At 38.3% G+C, this 18,787-nt stretch overlaps 1 pseudogene; it reads right to left on the bottom strand.

Moving 5' to 3' along the window:
- Positions 1-10,609: 10,609 nt before the first annotated feature.
- Positions 10,610-18,746, bottom strand: LOC125412855 (guanylate-binding protein 1-like; annotated as a pseudogene).
- Positions 18,747-18,787: the final 41 nt, after the last annotated feature.

Below are 18,787 nucleotides of genomic sequence, written 5' to 3'. Positions count from 1 at the left end.
TGGTGTTACTGGATTGAGGAGGGGGATACTTTGCTCTAAGTAAAGAGGGAATTTTTGTAACTTTCCACAAAACCACACAAACACACACAAACACACACACACACACACACACACACACACTTGTTTGTCTGTTTTCTGATTGGCTGTCCTCAAGTCTCTGGCAGCAAGGCAGTTTTTGGGTCTGTTGTGGCTTTTCTCTGAATTCATAGGTACACGGGATGTGGTGCTGGTGTGGGGTACCTGCTAGGTTAGACTCTCTCAAGGATGGGTCCTGGGTTTAAAATGGCTTTAGTCTTGTCTCTTTAATATTTTGACAGAGGGAATCTTTAAGGGATTAGCAAGAAACCTGGCTCTAGGGAAATTCCCAGGAATATATAATGATGGCCCCAGCTACGACTGCAAGCAAGAGCAGATAGGGTACCTGAACTGTCCTTGCCCTGATGTGGTATTCCCCTCTGTATGCTGTGAAGATCATTGGTTAATAAAAAAGCTGATTTGGGCCTGAACAAATAGAGCTATGTGAGGAAAACTAAACTGAATGCTGGAAGGAAAAAAGGTGGAGTCAGTGAGACACCATGTAACCACCACCAGAGACAGAGACAGATATTGGAATCTTGCTGGTAGGCCATGAACTTGTGATGATTCACGGATTAATAGAAATGGGTTAATTTTAGAGGTAAAAGTTAGCTAGAAATATATATAAGCTAATAGGCCAAGCAATGTCATAATTAATATAGCTTCTGAGTGATTATTTGAGTCTGTGTAGCCAGAAAACAAATGAGCTGTCTCCTCCCAACATGTTGGTGTGCTAAGGTGGGGCTGACTACATCCACGTAAAACCTGAGAAAACTAAAAAAGAAATTCTAGATGCAAAAGAACAGAGTTAAGCACAGCTTTTTTTGTAGCAGCATTTTCTCAGGTGGGCTTTGTTTGCAAGCAGAGGTGCGATTCTTCTAAGAGAAGGCTTCCTGACTCAGCAGTAGCAGCAAATGCTGTGTGGTTCCTTTAAGAAAGCCTCCTAGTTTGTGTTAATTGCACAAACAACTCTGACTCTTTCAGAAGGTACAGCTATCGAGCATTTAAACAGGGTTTGTGGGAAGTGTGCTGCAAGTTACTTGATGGCAGCAACTTTATTTACCAGCGTTGAGGTGGTGAGCTCAATTCCCTCCCAGCAGTCCCAGAGCTGGTGGTAATGGTTTCTCCACCAAACTGAAAGGCAGAGAGAGGTGAAGCCAGCATCCTGGGCAGCCATAACCACAATGCTTACCATTTTAAAGTGCTCTTGGTCAGAAAATAATTATAGATACACAATAAAGACAGATTCAGATTTCTAAAAAGTCCTCTAAATAGGTCATAGTGTTGGATAAATGTACGTAGGCTTGGGAGAGAAAAGGAAAAGAGTACAGAGAGTTATAACAAAAAGCAAACTGTTTTTTAAACAATAAAACAAAGTCTTTAAAGAGACAGAATACAGTCAGTCATAGATTAAAAGGAGTAAAGAAAAATAAGACATGTAAAGATGGAATATACACAGAGAGTCTGGATTATGTATATTATTGTGTCTTCTTTGAATTTTTTGAGTGTGAATGAGAGAAGTACAGAGAAATATTTCATTGTATGGGCTCCTAAACTAAACCAAGATATATATTTTAAACCTATTTTGACTTCAAAATTTGGCTCTAAATATTTGTTGTTTTGGAAAAGAAATTTTGCTTTTGTTTCCACAGAGGATGAGAACTTTTGATTATTTCTAGACTAAGATGGTTTGATGGACCAAGATCCCCTGAAAGGTTGATATGAACACCCCTAAAAATTAATTTATACAAAAAAAGCAGAAACAGTTTGGAAAGAACTATGCCCAATTTCCAAAATATTGTTTGTAAATGTTTGTTTACATTTAAAGGGGAAATGCTATAGAGATGTATTGGTATGGATCTTGATACAAATTTAAGGTTAATTTTGTTATATGTATAATTCTGTTATTAATTACAGCGTTGTACTTAGGCAATTTATTTAAAAAATTAATGTATAATTAAGAAATATAGATTAATAGATAGTCATTTATAATAATCAAGCTTTTAGTCATGTTAGTTAGGTTTTCTAGATTTACAAAGATATATTTCAGATCAATAGGTAGTCTTAAAAATCTTTCAAAGACTACAGAATAGGGCATTTAAATGTTTTAAGAACTTGAGACTTTTTATAACAATGAGACTTCTGCTCCTGGCAGCATCAATCTATTTCAAGTGGATGATGGGCATTGAAGAGCCTCCTCATCAAGTTTGTTAGCCACTTTGGCAATAAACTGCCCTTGCCTAGAATGCTTTACTGGACATGCAGGACACATAGAAAAATAACTGCTGAAGTTTTACTGTGTTAAAGCTAAAAATCTTCCTTTTTATTTAAACAGAAAAGGGAGGTAGTGTGGGCCAGAATCTGGGATGACTTAACCAGAATTTTAGCTGTATATCTGGTAATATCCTTTGAGAACCCATCTAGCACAAAATACACTAAGATAGTCAAATAATATATATGGCAACTTATGGGCATGAGTGATCTAAAAGAAATTAAGCAAGCAATAGTATTTTATGGCCTGCATTCACCATTTGTAAGGGAAATGGTGAAAACGTGTGTTTGAAGCAATATCAACCCACATGATTGTTTCAATTAATTTCAGCAGTTCTAATAAATGGACCTCAGCTGGTATGGAATGCTATTGGAGGCAAAAATTTTAGAACAACAGGGAAAAACAAAAGGATTTGAGGCTTCCCAAGACCAAATTGTTGGTGAGGGCCATTACTCCAATTCTCAGGACCAGGTTTTTTTATAATGAGCACACTTTATCCCTATGTAGCACAATGGCTTTATATGCTTGGGACAAGATTCAGGAACCTTGTAAGAGAATTGAATCATATATCATGGTTAAATAGGGCCAGAGAGAACTCTTTAGTGACTTTTTAAAATAAAGATTAACTAAGGCTATACAAGTAGGAGTAATAGATCCAGAAACTAGACATGTACTTCTTCAATTTTTGGCTTTTGAAATTGCCAACTTAGAATGCAAAAAGATACTTGGGGCCTTTAAAGGTTCAATCAGCACCAATAGATAAATGGATCCTGAATACAAAGAACATTGAGACATTTGACTATTATACTGAGGCTTGGGTAGCATAAGCAATTTCCAAAAGTATGAGGAAACATCAAAATGCCAAATGTTTTAATTGTAATAGAATAGGATATCTAAAAAGAGATTATAGACAAAGAATTTCTAGTAATAATGTCTCCTCTGAGAATGGCAGAAATAGGCAGTCTGAGCCTTCTGGGATATGGAAGAAGTGTGACAAAGGCTAACATTTGACCAATGAGCATAGATCAACAAAAGGCAGACAACCTTTAGAAGTACCAATGGCCCTACCTTTAAAATGGCTAACTGAGAAATCAATATGGGTTAAACAATGGCCTTTAACAGAAGAGAAACTATAGGCTTTAGAACAGCTGGTAAGGAGCATCTAGATACCAGTTGACTATGCTCCTCCTGGAATGCTCAATAGCCCCACCTTGTGCCAATACTTTGTAAGTCAGCCATTGGAAATAATATGCAAACAATTTCCTAAGTCTACAATTTACCATTGCATAGATAACATTTTGTTATCTGATTCAAATGCAGATACTTTAGAAAGAATCTTTGAAGAAGTAAAGAAATTTTTGCCTAAATGGGGATTACAAATTGGTCCTGAAAAAATACAGAGAGGAGATTCAGTCAATTACTTAGATTATAAAGTAGGTTTACTGAAAATTAGAACACAAAAGGTACAAATTAAGAGAAAATGTTTTTGGACTCTCAATGACTTTCAAAGATTTTTAGGAGACATTTCCAGTATACAATCAGCTCTTGGGATAATGCCTGATCTGATAATTCATTTAAACAAAACCTTAGATGGTGACAAAGAATTAAACAGTACCAGGCATTTAGCAGCTGAAGCTGAGAAAGAATTAACTGTGGTTGAAGAGAAATTACAGGAGGCACATATGAATCAAGTGAATTCACGTCTTAGTTCTAGTCATTTGGCCTTCCCATACAGGAATTTTAATGCAGAGGGAAGATGTTATCTTAGAATGGATATTTTTACCACATAAACCAAGTAAAAAAAATAAGACATATGTGGAAAAAAGTCTTTTCTTATAAAAGAAAAATTGAGACTTTGTCAGCCCAGCAGAGATTATAGTACCTTTCACTACTGATGAAATTTTTTTTTTAAAAAAAAAGGAAGACAGTGAACCATGGCAAAGAATTTGTGCTAATTTTCTAGGAGAGATTAATAGAAACTATCCTAAAAACAACAGAACTAGCCTTATAAGGAGAAGTATTTGGATTGTTCCCTGAATTATACATGATGCACCAATAATTGGAGCCCATACATTCTGTTCCAATGCAAATAAATCAGGAAAGACAGGTTACCAAACAAAAGGTTTAAGGAAGGTGTAACAAAACCCTTATAATTGTGTCCAAAAGGCAGAGCTATATGCTATTTTTATGGTACCCAGGGATTTTAAAGAACCTCTCAATATAGTTACTGATTTGCAATATGCAGAAAGAGTTGTCTTGCATATTGAAACTGCTGAATTTATACCATATGATACAGAATTATTTCATTAATCATTGAAGTTCAAGATATAATTAGTAATAGACTTTGTCTCATATACATAACACACATCTGATCCTACATGGGTCTTTCAGGTCCTCTAGCACTAGGTAATGCAGAAATTGATGGATTATTGATTGGAAGTCTGCTGAAGAACTCAGAATTTCATAAGAAACATCATGTCAATAGCAAAGATTTCAAGAAAGCGTTTTCTACTACATGGCAACAATCTAAGGAGATTATAATGAGATGTCTTACTTGTTCTTTCTATAACCAAATACTGTTACTTGAAGGAAGTAACCTAAAGGGTACTCAATGAATAAAATCTGGAAGATGGATGTGTTCTACTTTACAGAATTTGGAAAATTAAAATATGTGCATCACACCATTGACACTTATTCAGGTTTTCTATGGGCAACTGCCTTGAGCTCAGAAAAGGCTGATTCAGTAATCACACATTTATTAGAAGTTATGGCCATTTTGGGTATACCTGTGCAAATAAAGACAGACAATGGTCCACCATATGTGTTTAAGAAAATGTAACAATTATTTGCTTATTATAAATATAAAGCATATTACAGGTATTCCAAACAATCCTACAGGTCAGGCAGTTATAGAAAGATCAAATAACACTATAAAGGATATGTTAAACAAACAAAAAAAGGGAATAAAAATATCCCCAGAAATAGATTGCATAATGCTTTATTCACCTTGAATTTTCTTAATGCTAGTGAGAAAAGAACAATGGCAGCAGAGAGACATTGGATAATAGAAAAGTCTTCTGAATTAAATTAGCCAGTGTATTTCAAGAACGTGTTGACCTTAGAATAGAAACCAGGAGATGTGCTACATTGTGGAAGAGGTTTTGTTCTTGTTTCTACGGGAGAAGACAAGTTATGTATACCATCAAAATTAAAAAAGATTTTACTTGAAAAGGAAAAACCTCTTGAGACATAGAAATGTCAGCTCCTCTACAGAAGTGACAATCATATGGGTGGTAAGGAAACCTCATAAAGGTTGGGTCAGGGTACTGTTCTTGTCTTTGAAGAAAAATACACATCTTCAGAAAGTCAAGAGGCCCTGGATGTTTGTATGCTTAAAAAGAAAAAGTAACTTTCCAGAAAGAATCTCTGAACACAGAGGAATAAGACTTATGAGGACAGGTCATCTGCAGTGTAAAATTCTATACATATATTCTCTGTACATATGCATAAATACCTAATACCCAGTAGAAATAAAAAATCAAGGCTGGCTTTGGTGTTAGACAAGGTCTATCCTTCTCTAAATTCAAGCACGTTATTAAAAGAAAAATTTAGAATTTCTGTCTTATGTCAGGAGACATCTGATATGGAACAGAAAGAAGAAAAATCTTATGAAAATTTACATTTCTCCATACCTACTTTGTCTATAGCATATCTTTCACTGAATATATGTATGAATATATATGAATATATGAATAATGTTTATGTTTTCCACAAAGAACAATAAATTTTATTGCAGTAATCTTTGAAGTTTCCAGGAAGAAGATGGGCCCCACAACAATAATTCCACCTGGTTGATATGATGTCATGATGCTTACAGTCCTACTTTAATAATGGTTTTGGGTACCAGCTGCTCAAGAGGGTTCCAACTTGGTTTGCTGAAATGGTCCAACTTCTTAAAACATTCTGGCCAGAACTCCAAACAGGAACCTCAGAAAAATCGTATCCACTCTTCAGAGACTTTTGGCAATTATACCAGACAGTAATCTTGAAACTTAATTATCATTTTACTTTTACTGAATCCCATAGAAAAAAACATCACTCTCATGACAGCTGGAAGAAATTCTAGAAAACAATGTCCCCTCTCCCAACAAAGTTTGTTTTTAGTTAGGGACATCAATTCAGGGTTGATTATAACTGCTATAGTGTTGGGGGTTGGGGTGGAAATTAAATTATCTAGGCTTAGGGATATCTTTGAAAAAATAAGGGAAATTGGATGGGATAATAGGTAGATTAGTGTGAACTTATCACACTAATAATAATAGTGAGTAATAGAGTGAATACTTGTTAGTTGTTATTTATAGGCAATTTACATTGGTATAGATTCTTGTATATTGAATGTAAGTTCAAATTATATTTGTTATATTAAATATGTTTCAATTTCTGTTGACAATATTTGTACACCTATGCAGTTATTTTGTCAGATTGTATGCATGCATACTTCTACATCTGTTTAAGACATTTTGTATATTGAAACAATTTTAGGATATATTTATAATATTGTGTTACTCACTTCTACCTGTGATCAAGATACTTGTACATTGTTTGCATTTTGAGATCATTGTCCTCAATTGCTGCACAGTTTTTTTAAGATTGTTAAGTTATACAGGCATTAAGTATTATAGGTCAATAGTCATTCATGTTTGTTGTATTTATAGTTAGACTAATCAGGTTCTTTAGATACACAGATATTGTATTCTGCAAATATAGGTAACCTTCAACCAATTAAATGAACAGTGGCATTTAAACATGGCATTTAAATAACTTAGGGTTCTGTTGACATGAGATGTGATTGTTCCTGGCAGCACTGGTCTATTTCTGAGAGAATGTTGAGCAACAAAGACACTCCACTTGGAGTTTGTTTTCTTTTTGGCAAAATTGGTCTTTGGGAAATGAACTGCCCATGCCTTAACCACTGACAAAATGCACAATGTCTGGACAGGACATTGAAGCTGGATAGAGGAAAAACTTCTGTCAAACCTTGCCAAGAAAGGGTAAGATAGTTCTGAAAATTTTACTGTCTCTAAAAATTGTCTATTAGCTAATCTAGGCATTAGCCAAAGTTGGTTGTTTCAACATTGCAAATGAGACTTCAGGTGATTGCCCAGGTATCCAGTTGTCTCTGTTATCTGCTGCACATTTTGGAAGCTGCTTGATTGCATTTGCTGACTACTCAAGTGATATTATCGCCCTTCTCAGGCCTTCAGTGGAGTTGAAGATTAGATATTCACAGTTACCTTCCTCTTATTATTTAGTCATGTCCTTTCTAATACAAGACTTAGACTCCTTAGATAAGAATGATTATTAAAACATTTAGCATATGTTCCTTGCTTAATATTGTTTATGATTGTTTTTACTGGTTGTAATTCTAATTTTTATACTTGATAATTGTTCTTATTATATGTAGTTTTATATTAGGCTTAGAGCTCTTTTATTTAAACAAAAGGGGGAGGTGCTGTCAAATTTCTTCAGCCAGTAGCTTTTAAGATACCAGCCCACGTGGGTGTGGCCTCTTATACTGTAAATGCTGATGTAAAGTGCATGCTCATGTTCTCTGTCCTGGCTTCTGGATTTGGTTCCTTTTCCTCTTTTGTGCAGAGGTCTGTGATCTGTGATTCTACCCCTAAATAAATAACCCTTTATTACATGCAATTCTGAGCTCATGTGGGATTATTTTGTAACTTCCATCTTCATTCCCCTGTAATAAGATAGATGACTACTTAACTGTCATCAGAGAACTTTCATGTGATAGAAGCAGATGCAGAGATTCACACCTAGCACTGTGCAGAGCTCTAGGAGTCCAGTTGAAGAGAGGGAGGAGCAATGATATGGGCAAAGGGGTCAAGACCATAATGGGGATTCCCACAGAATCAGCTGACCCAAGCTAGTGAGAGCTCACTGACTCCAGACAGACAGCTAAGGAACCTGTATAGGAGTGAACTAGGTCCTTTGAATGTGGGTGACAGTTGTGTGGCTTGAGCAGTTTGTGAGGGCACCAGCAATGGGACCAGGATTTATCCCTAGTGCATGAACTGACTTTTTGGAGCCCATTCCTTATGGGGGGATGCCTTGCTCAATCTAGATATAGCAGGTAGGGCATTGGTCCTGCCTCAAATGATGTGCCAGACTTTATTGCCTCCCCATGTGCGGCCTTACCCTCTCTAAGGAGCTGATGGGTGGTGGTGTGGAAGAAAGGTTGGGTGGGCAGGATGAGGGAAGGGATGGGAACTTGGTTTGGCATATAAAATAAAAAAATTGTTTTAATAAAAAAGAGATTGAAATATTCTACTTGGTGATCTTGGGCTGTTCAGTTATCTAGTGTCTAGGTTTTCTGCTTTCCTCTATTCTTCCACCTTCTGAAGAATCCCTTTTACCCATTGCAGTAAACCCTGTTAGGGCAGAGACTGGGTCTAATGAGTCTTCATGGTGCCCTGTACATCTCCCACAGTGCTGTGTGCACAGCATCTGTGCTCAGAAAACACCCACATGCATTGCATCCATTGTTTTCCTAACTTGAGGGTCCTGCCTCTGTTCTACCGGGAACTCTGTGATCTCCGTTGCTGTGCAGTGGAGCTTGCTACTGAGTTCATTTTGTGAAATGCAGTTTAGCATTCATATTCATAATCACAGGACTTGGAGAAACCTTTCAGCAGCCTAATGTACAACACACTGCACAAATCAGACTGTAGCCCATTCAAGAGTCATGTGGTTTCTTGACATCCAAGCTGTTTCTGAGGAGCTGAGCCTGTCTGCTTTCACTTTCAGTCTTGTGCCCATGATGACACCAACAAATGTTCAGAAGGAAATTTTTCTCAGGGACATCACATCCACCTAAAAATCAATATAAGTGGCTTGTAACATGAGGGGGGGGCTGTTTGTTGGGGTTTTTTCTGTCCTGCCCGTCCCCCCAACTGTTTAGTCCCAGAGAAAACCACACACAGGACTCTATAAGTTATAAAGCTGATTGGCCTATTAGGTCTAGCCTCTTACTGGCTATCTCTCACATCTTGATTAACCCATTTTTCTGATCTATTTTAGCCATGTGGCTCAGTACCTTTTCCAGTGGCAGATCACATCCTGCTGCTTCCATGATCTGGGCAGGAGTGGAGGAATCAGCTTCCTCCTCCCCAGAATTCTCCTGCTCTCCTTACATCATTTCCACTTCCTATCTGGTTTTCCTGCCTACACCTCCTGCCTGGCCAATCAGGGTTTATTTAAAACATGATTTACAGAATACAGACAATTTTCCTGCACCAGTGGCTTCCTCAGTAGGGCCCATGACCCAGCTCCTTTTAGCTGTGGGTTTTGCCCTGGCTTTCAGTATCAGATTTGCATTCAGGTGGAGTTGGCCTTTGATCTGATCAGAAGGCACGGGCAATCAGTGAGCCACTATTGCACCAGTGATCACATACTGCATAGCATGTTGGTAGCTGGAGGAGGGAAGTCTCACAACTCAGCAGCTGTTGGTGACAGCTCTCCTCAGCACCCTGTATGCTTCTTTTTGCTTCCATGAGAATCATTCAGCAAAAAAGAGTCCAGTTTCATTCCAGCTTGATTTCTCATGGTCCTGCAGGCAAAGGGTGCTGACCCTGTTCTCAGTTGCTCTCCATATTATTTTTGAAATGGGGTCTCTCACTAAACCCAGAGCCCATTTGTTGACTAGGCTGGCTGACTAGTAGATCCCAAGGATCCTTCTGTCGACCTTTGCCCAAATTCAGTGCTCGGCTTCCAGGTGAGTGCCACCATGTCTGGTTTGTTACATGGGTGATAAGATCTGAAATTTTGTTCTCATGTTTGCATAGCAAGCATTTTACCCACTGAGCCACAGCCCCCAACAGTTCTCGATCCCTTTAACAACTGTTAACCACTTACTTTGCACTTCTGGTAGTTGGAGTAAAATTTAGATATATGCCTTAATACTAAGAGTTGGTCAAAAAATGGGAAAATAATCTTTATTCTGCTTATGGAAAAATCAACAGGATTTCAAATATAACTGCTAATAAATGGAAAAGAGTAGAGTACGTTTATGGTTACAAATAAACCATTAAAATACCTTTGATACTGTAGATTATGCATCATCATTTAAAGTCATCATTAAGGTCTACTTAAAGTAGACCTTAAGTCATTTAAAGGCATCTTTGTTGACATCATGTTAGCATGCAATCAGCATCAAATATTAAAGTTTAGAAAAGTAATGTAACAGATTCAATCTTCATGAACTGAAACATTCCTTTCTTCGGTCCATGGACCTGTAACACAGCTTCTTGTCATGATAATGGCTTCTTCCACCTTCCTGTGGATATCTGAAATTCGTGCAGGTGTCTTGATTTATAATGAAGTGTGTTCATAGGGTTATTCACCATCACTGTCCACAAATAACTCCGTTGCTGAAAGGTTGAGTGTTTTGATATTTGATACAATGGATAACTTTACATTGTAGGAAATAAGGCTGATTATCCCTGTCCTTTAGACCTATCACATCCCTGGATAACTGGGTTCCTAATTATGCACCAATACTTACTAATACGATAAGTGTTCTTGAGATCATCAGGAAAGGGGCCTCTCTTCTAAGTGGTGCTGCTGGTACCTCTTTTGTGGGAAAGACATCAATGGCATATTTGGTAGCCAGTCTTATATGAAGGTGAACATGATTTCAATGGTTGCACTGAACGTCTTTGCGTATTTTTAATTTTTGTTCCACGTAGAGTCACTATTGATCCAAATTCTACATTCTTTTCAGTTCTGCTTTGAATGGCAGGATAGCACTACTCTTTAGGCCTTTAGCATACCAGACATCCCCAAAACTTTCTCCTTTTCTTGAAATAAAGACTTTCATTCTCTTCCTGTAGTTCTGCACATTCCTAAAAAGTGACAGAGACAATGAATATTGTACTGGGTTGATCCTTGTGTTCTATGCAGTTTTCATAATAATTTTTATTATTAATTTCTTAATTTTTTCTCAAACTTATTTTTTTTCTTGAATTATCACCTTTTATTATTCGTGAGTAAACTTTAATGTTGCTTTTGCTTTTCCTTTTTGGAATTTTTTAGCCTCCTCCCCAAATTATACATTTTCTTGTGTAGCTGTAGTCACTTTTCTTAGGGCTCCTTTAACTAAGAAATAGTTCCATTGATGAACCTAAGTTACCAGCATTGATTTTGTTCCTCATTAGTTGTCTATAACCTCTGTGGGTAATCTTAATCATGAGTTTATTCATGTTTAAATTGTGTTATTATAGAATGTAATAAATCCCCCTACTCATCCATTATGTAAACACACAGCACAGAAATGAATTCTGAATATCTACCTAAGGCTCTGAATCTTAGTCTAAGAAATTTAACCAGGAGTAGGAGCTAAGGACATGGCTGAATCAGAAACATGCCTGCTAGGATCCAAGGTAAGAACTAGATACAGTTCTTTTCTGCAATACAGGTTGGTCTTCACATCCATGTGCATAGATGAACAAGCACTAACATATATACACAGGTGTACACTGAGAGAGAGAGAGAGAGAGAGAGAGAGAGAGAGAGAGAGAGAGAAGAGAAGAGAAGAGAAGAGAAGAGAAGAGAAGAGAAGAGAAGAGAAGAGAAGAGAAGAGAAGAGAAGAGAAGAGAGAAGGAGTGGGAAGGAGAAATTTAGTGTAAGCTTCCAAGACTTGGTAGCAGGGTGGAAGATGACAGGTAAGAAAATCAGAGTCCCAGACTGAAGATAATGAATTTCCTCATCTAACTCCCAACTGAACACAAATTGAAAGCAGAGTATAGGAAAACAGAGGGACAGATAGACTGTTAGATAGTTGGAGGGTTAAATAGTTCCTCTCCTCATAAGCACTCGCTTAAGAACAAATTCATACCAGGTGAGACAGAAAACTACCATTGTGGATACCACGCTGGGAAAAACAGCTTAATCTATTGCATGTGTTCATAATAGTGATTTTTTTGTGACAAGAGCTATTGCCCTAGTGGATTTTGAATCCCTATAGAGCTGAGGATGATTTTGACCTTTTGATCCTCCTGTCTCTACTTCCCAAAGTACTAAGATAGTATATTTTTTTAAACTTAAGTGAACGTGTGTTTCTTTCTTCTATGTAATAGGAATATAGTTCTTGGTTCATAGAGTCTTAAGAAATAAATAAAATATAAAACAAAGAACATAGCTGTCAAAATATAGCATATATATTACTAAATGACTTAGTGTGATGTCATTAGTCATAGATCACTTAATCACCAGATATGGGCTACAGACATTTAGACATTAAATATCAAGCAGATATTTAGAAATTAACAGCAGATGGGATTAGACTTGGTCAGCCTTTAGGCTTCATTAAATTTCTTGATGAACAGAAATGGAGAGAACAGGAAACTGGATAGGTGGCTCAGTGGTACAGAGTGTGTTACCGACTGGAAATCGGTTCCAAACATTCAAGTTAGGTGGCTCAAAAGCACATATAGCTCCAGGTCCAGGGGATCTGACTCTCCCTTTGGGATTTTACAGATACTAACTACATACACATGTGCAAATTCATACATACAAACGCACACACACACACACACACACACACTTTAAAATATTTTCTAAATGAAGAGAACATTGAAGCTGATGCAATTTAAATACCCGAGATATCTTCCTATATGCTTTCTGCTCCTGCCTCAACTGTGCCTGGACCTCCTCCATCTTCTCAGTCAACTCTTTTATATGTTTCTTGTGACTCTTTTTCTGTTGCAGCAACTGCTCATTCTTCTGTTGCATTTCCTCCTGCATTTTTGCTGCAGCCTGCGTGGCTTCAGCTCTCACACGCTCCACTGGGAAGGCAATCAAGAAGGAAGATGTAAGTGCAGCATGTGATGCCCTCTTCCTCACCTGCTCCATTTTTACTGCTGAGGTAATAGTACTACTATGTCTGACACTAGCCACCTGCTCCATTGTTACTCCTGAGGTCATAGTACTACCATGTCTGATACTAGCCATCGAGACACAGCTTTGTCCTTCAAGTTTGCTTGAAGGTCCTGGTTTTAAAAATAATCTAAACATTCCACAGCTTTTGAGGGCATATAGTCCCTTAAGTTGTGCCTCACCTTCAGTCTCATTTTCCTTTTCTGTCAGAGTCTGGTCTGTCTGTAAAATTGCATCACTCACTTCTTCCTTTGATTGCAAAAATTTCTGTAGAACATATTCAGCCTTGAAGTTCAGAAAACATAAAGTTAACAGCAGGAATAACTGAAAGCTTTTGTCCCTATCTTCCTATCCCCATTTACTATAGTGATGACTCTTGATGCTAAGATTCCCCAGACACAGAAACAAGCAGATAGCTCAGGTTCAATGCCACTAAGGAATTCTTTTATTAGAGGACTGTGTTGGACAAAAAGATAGTCCTTCAAGACTGTGGGCTCTAACTTTGAAGTTAATGGTGCTGTAGAGATAAATGTGGTGAGTTTACTGGAGCTTTCATGTAGAACAAAAATATCTGAGGGAGTGATTAAAAAAGAGTAATAGCTAGAGCTTTATTAGCAGCAGGGACTCAATTTTGTCCCAAGCCATTCAGCCATAAGCTGTTTTCTACAATTTCCTGAGGTTGAGCTGCAATCCCAAATCCCCTTGCACAGGTGTCTAGGATAATGCTATACCACAAGTGTTCCACTCCTTCTGATTGGTTGGCTCCAGCATTTGCCGCAACCACAGACCACAGGACTCCCTGAAAGGCTGAAAGCATGCCACCATGGAAAGTCCTCAACTGTTTCTTCCCATATCACATTATGATTGGATGGAACTCGGGAGCTGTCTCTTTCTGGTTTTCCCCTTTAAAACTGGCTGTTGCCCCTACCTTGGGGACATTGTGTGGATCCTAAAACCTGCTGCCTTCCTGATCTACCAGATTTTTAAATAATTTTTTGGCCTTCTAAAACCCTGCCTTTGTGGTGGATTATGTTTGGATTCTCAGACCCTAACATTTGGGGTCCAACATGGGCCCTAACAGGACCTGGATCTCTCACATCAACGATTTGATGATCCACTACAAGAGGGGGGAATGTTAGATCCTAGTTAACAGCACAAACTCCATTTTGTACCAAGACATTATGCCCTAAGATGTTACCCATAATCCTGCGGCTGAACTGAAGCCCCCAAACCTCCTTGCACAGGAGTTTATATGGTATATCCTAGAATAAAGGATATACCACAAACATTCCAACCTCTTCGGATTGGTTGGCCCCAACACTGGGGCAAAGCCACAAATCACAAGACCCCTTGACAGGATGAAATTGTACCACCATGCAAAGTCCCCAACCATGTCTCCCTGTATTACATTATGATTGGGTGGGACTCAGGTTTTCCCCTTTAAAACTGACTGCTACTCCCTGCAATGAGGTCTGGATCCTGCAACCTGATGCCTCCCTGACTTATCAGATTTTAAAATAAATTTCTGATCTACTTGAACCCTGTCTTTATGGTGGATTATTCTGTTTCTCAGACCATAACAGTGTGGGGCTGGGGAAGAGTGATGGACAAAGAAACATGGATTATTGTTATCAGATCCGGTTGTCCTTTAAAGTAATCTTGAAGCCCACACTGATGAATTACAATTTTTGTCTAAGGGACTACCTTGGGTCCTTTCAACACGAAGAGTCCAGCTTAAAGACAGGGTGACAGTCACACTGGTGGTTAATGTGATTGTCCAGTGTGAACTCAAGTGTTGAGTGAATGCACTGTCTCTGATGAGTAAGTAGGACACATCCAGTGTGAGAACCTTCACGTATGTGATGTTGAAGGAACAAATGCCTGGAATACAGACAGTAAGATCCCCTCACAGTGATGCTTAGTGTCACACTGTACTGTGAAGAAGGTCGGCTTCCTAGAACACACGCAACCTTCTTTACCTGAATGCCCTTCCTGGGTTCCTCATAGTACTTTTTCTTCAACTCCTGTATCTTCCGCATAAAAATAAGGCATCCCCCTGGTTTAAAATAAATCCCGTGCTTCAAGTCTTCTTCTAGAGGACTGAAAATATCCTGAAGCAGAGCTGAGCAGCGGTCTGAGGATGCTTATATATTCTTCTTAAAGAATTCTTCTATATTTGTTTCTAATCTGGTCTTTGATGTAAAAATGAAAAGGAAAACATTAAGAAGGGTAGGAAGCCTGATGAAAACAAACACAAAACCCCAAACAACTGAAGGAAAACTTATAAGCACTGACTATAACTACATCTTTCCTCTGATGCCAGCCTTTACTGATGTCTCCCTTGCCCCTTGGCAGTGAACTTAAAAGCAGAGATTACACTTTTAGAGGTAAACTGCTTTTTTCTAGACTGGACCAGAGATGCCCCATGAAATTAAAAAAAAAAATTCTTTGCCACTGGATTGAGCGTTGAATCAGTCTACTGGCACTGGGCCCGCAGCTTGATCCGACACACTGATTATGGGGAGATGTTATTAGTTTATATTGAAAGGACAGATATTTTAAGTTTTGAGTCTATGATAATCATTTTTGTCATATTTGGCATGATTACTAAAAAGTAGCTCTTACTACTTTAAAATTTAATAGCAGATGCCTGCCTCAAACACTGCTTTCTTTTCCTCACAGCAAGTTGCCTTTCAAAATCTACTTCCAGGTGAACTTGAGAGAAATATTACCATTACTTGCATTAGGAACACTTGATTAATGTCTTTGAAGGAATTCTCCATGAAGATCTTGATGGCTTCTTTCTCAATGGGTACCATTTTCTAGAATAATTTAAAAGGTGCTGTTTTTGTCTCTTTTCTCTTTATCTAATAAAAAATGTGATAGACAAAATCTATTATAAATATTTTAAATGCTGGAACCATCTATAGCTTCACACTACAATGGTTGTGGGTCTTCATTTCTTCAAGACTGAAGTTGGTCATGGATATCTCACGATGATGTGGCCTAAACAGTGAGCAAAAGCATTGGGAAGGGACTCACGTGGTCCAGTGACCTTGATGCCTCCTGAAAGCATTTTAACCTTGGAAGAGCTGAATACATAGGAGCAGAACTCTGCCACTTGTTCCACAAAGTTTGAGTCCATGTCATGATCCTGTAGTGATTCCAGCTGGCCAAGCTTCTTCCCCTGTGCTGGCCTCTCAAAGACAAAGCATTTCCTCTTTGGGAAGAACTTATGGATACAGAGCCTAGGCATGTTTAATTCTTTTTCTTTATCTCTTTGGCCAGTACCTAGATAGAACAAAAACAGAATTTTCAGCCAGTACATGCAAAGTGAGCATACATATTTAAATTTGATCATGTGAGGTTTTATAATCCTAGCTAGCATGCTAGAAGATAAGGCAGGAGGATTTTAAGTTACGGCAAATCTGAGTCAGAAATTGAGACCCTGAAAATACAAATCAAAAAGAACAGAAAAGTAGGGGTGATATTTGCTTTAATGATTTTCAGTCTAGGAAAGGCTGAATGCTATTTTAAACCTCTTAGGAAAAGGGGCTTCATTCTAAGTATTCAGTTCACTTAGTGTAGCTATAATGTGTGCATTGACAATATGTAAGCCTCAAGTACAGCATCATTTTGTTTCTAAAGACACCTGGCAGCACACCAGCTGTGTGGGGGCCACACTATTCCAACTGTTGGACTAGGATATTGGTAATACTTCCTCCACCATTCTCAAATATATCTTCATATGTACCATATTCTCTGCTTCAATATAAAACAAGTCAGAAGGAGATAGGTCAAATTAATCACTATAAAGGAAATGATGAAAGACAAATTTGTTCTTAGTACAAGAAAGAAAATATTTCAGTCAATCTATTAAATCATGCATTAAGTGCTAATCTTCAGGAGTAGCTAGCTAGAAGAAATAAAAGCTTCAGGTGTAAGAAAATTATAGATAGAAACATCTGAATTATTAGGGGTTTAGTTAGCATTCTCATATAGAAGTTGTAAGTTTATTACCATATATAAATCTCAGGCAATTCTCTAGGTATTCATCAGCAGAGATGGCATTCCCATCTACTTTCAGCTCAAGAGAGACGTCCCTCACAGCCCACACAAAGTCTGGAAAGAAGCTCACAAACTCATCTGAGACATCAACCTCATCCTGGTTAGGCGAGGATCTTGTTCTGATTCTGTCAGCTCTGTCACATAGCTGAACAGATAATTAAGGAAAGCCCAGAAACCGCCAGAGCACCAACCGCAGCTCCAGGTGACCACCCTGTATTAGTTCCGCATCTTCCTGGAATCTAGCCCCAAACTGTCATTCGCCTTGTCCCTAACATCAATGTGGACGCTGTAGCTACATATATGTGAGGGTTTGTTGTTGTTGTTGTTTGTTTGTTTGTTTTATAGTTCCTTAACCAAGAGTCAGAGTCATGGAGCTGGTTTAGGAGGCTAGATCACCCCACTCGTTCTGGTGCTGTTCTGACCCTCAGAAAGGATATTGCAGCTGGTCCAGGGCCTGTTGGTTGATTGCTCCCATGCTGTTGTACACAAAGGTGCTGCTCAGAAGTACAGCCAGGGCAAAGATCCAGCAGTCATTCTGGTTATCACCCTGGAAGTAAGAACACACGTGGGCAAGGATTGTGTTTTGTTCTTGTGTCCCCAGATCAGCAGGGGTAAAACTTGCTCAGTTAGAGGGGATTTTAACCTAGGAAACAAAACATCTTTGTGACCTATGCAGGGTACAAAACTAAACAAATGAATCAGCAATCAACCTACAGATGCCGTCCACAGCACCTGCAGTGTGAATGTTCTTTTGGTTTGCATTTTTACTTGTGATGATTCTCACTGATGCTGCTTAGTCTGTTAGTGTTTCCATACTGCAGACTACCATCCTACCGGTCTATGATCCAGTCTTGAGACAAGTTCCCTTATTTTTTTTTTTGGTTAAACATGGCACATGTTATATAATAAATGTGAAAAGTATGCTATTATGAAGCTTAAACTCTTAATTTAAAAATCACAGTTCCAGTGAGAAGGCTTGGTGGGTAAAAAGGCTTACTGCCCAACCTTAGAGACTGGGTTCAATCCCTAGAAGCCACAAGGTGGAAAAGAGAACTGACCCCACATTGTTTACTCTAATCTACACATATGCCATGTAGAACATATACTGGGTAGTATGCAACATACACACAGGCATATGCTCATACAAAATACATACATACATACCATACATATGGTTTTTAAGGCAGCATAGAGAACAGTGTAGAATATTCAGAAATTAGGGGATGAATTGCACACTGAGCCCTCAGTTCTTACTTTTATAACATCACCCAGGCCCTCTGTGTCAAGCAGAACTAAGGTGGTGCCTGCCTTCTGGGGATGAGGCACACACCACATCCAGATCCCTTTGGTGTGAGATTGCACTGTGGAGCCCAAAGAGAAGCCTGAGAAGCAGAGAGGAAAAGAGATTAGATGTGTAGGAA

This window comes from Myodes glareolus, chromosome 17 (genome assembly GCF_982192425.1).
Source record: "Myodes glareolus chromosome 17, mMyoGla1.1, whole genome shotgun sequence".
NCBI lineage: Eukaryota > Metazoa > Chordata > Mammalia > Rodentia > Cricetidae > Myodes > Myodes glareolus.
This window is presented reverse-complemented; position numbering and strand designations above follow the sequence as displayed.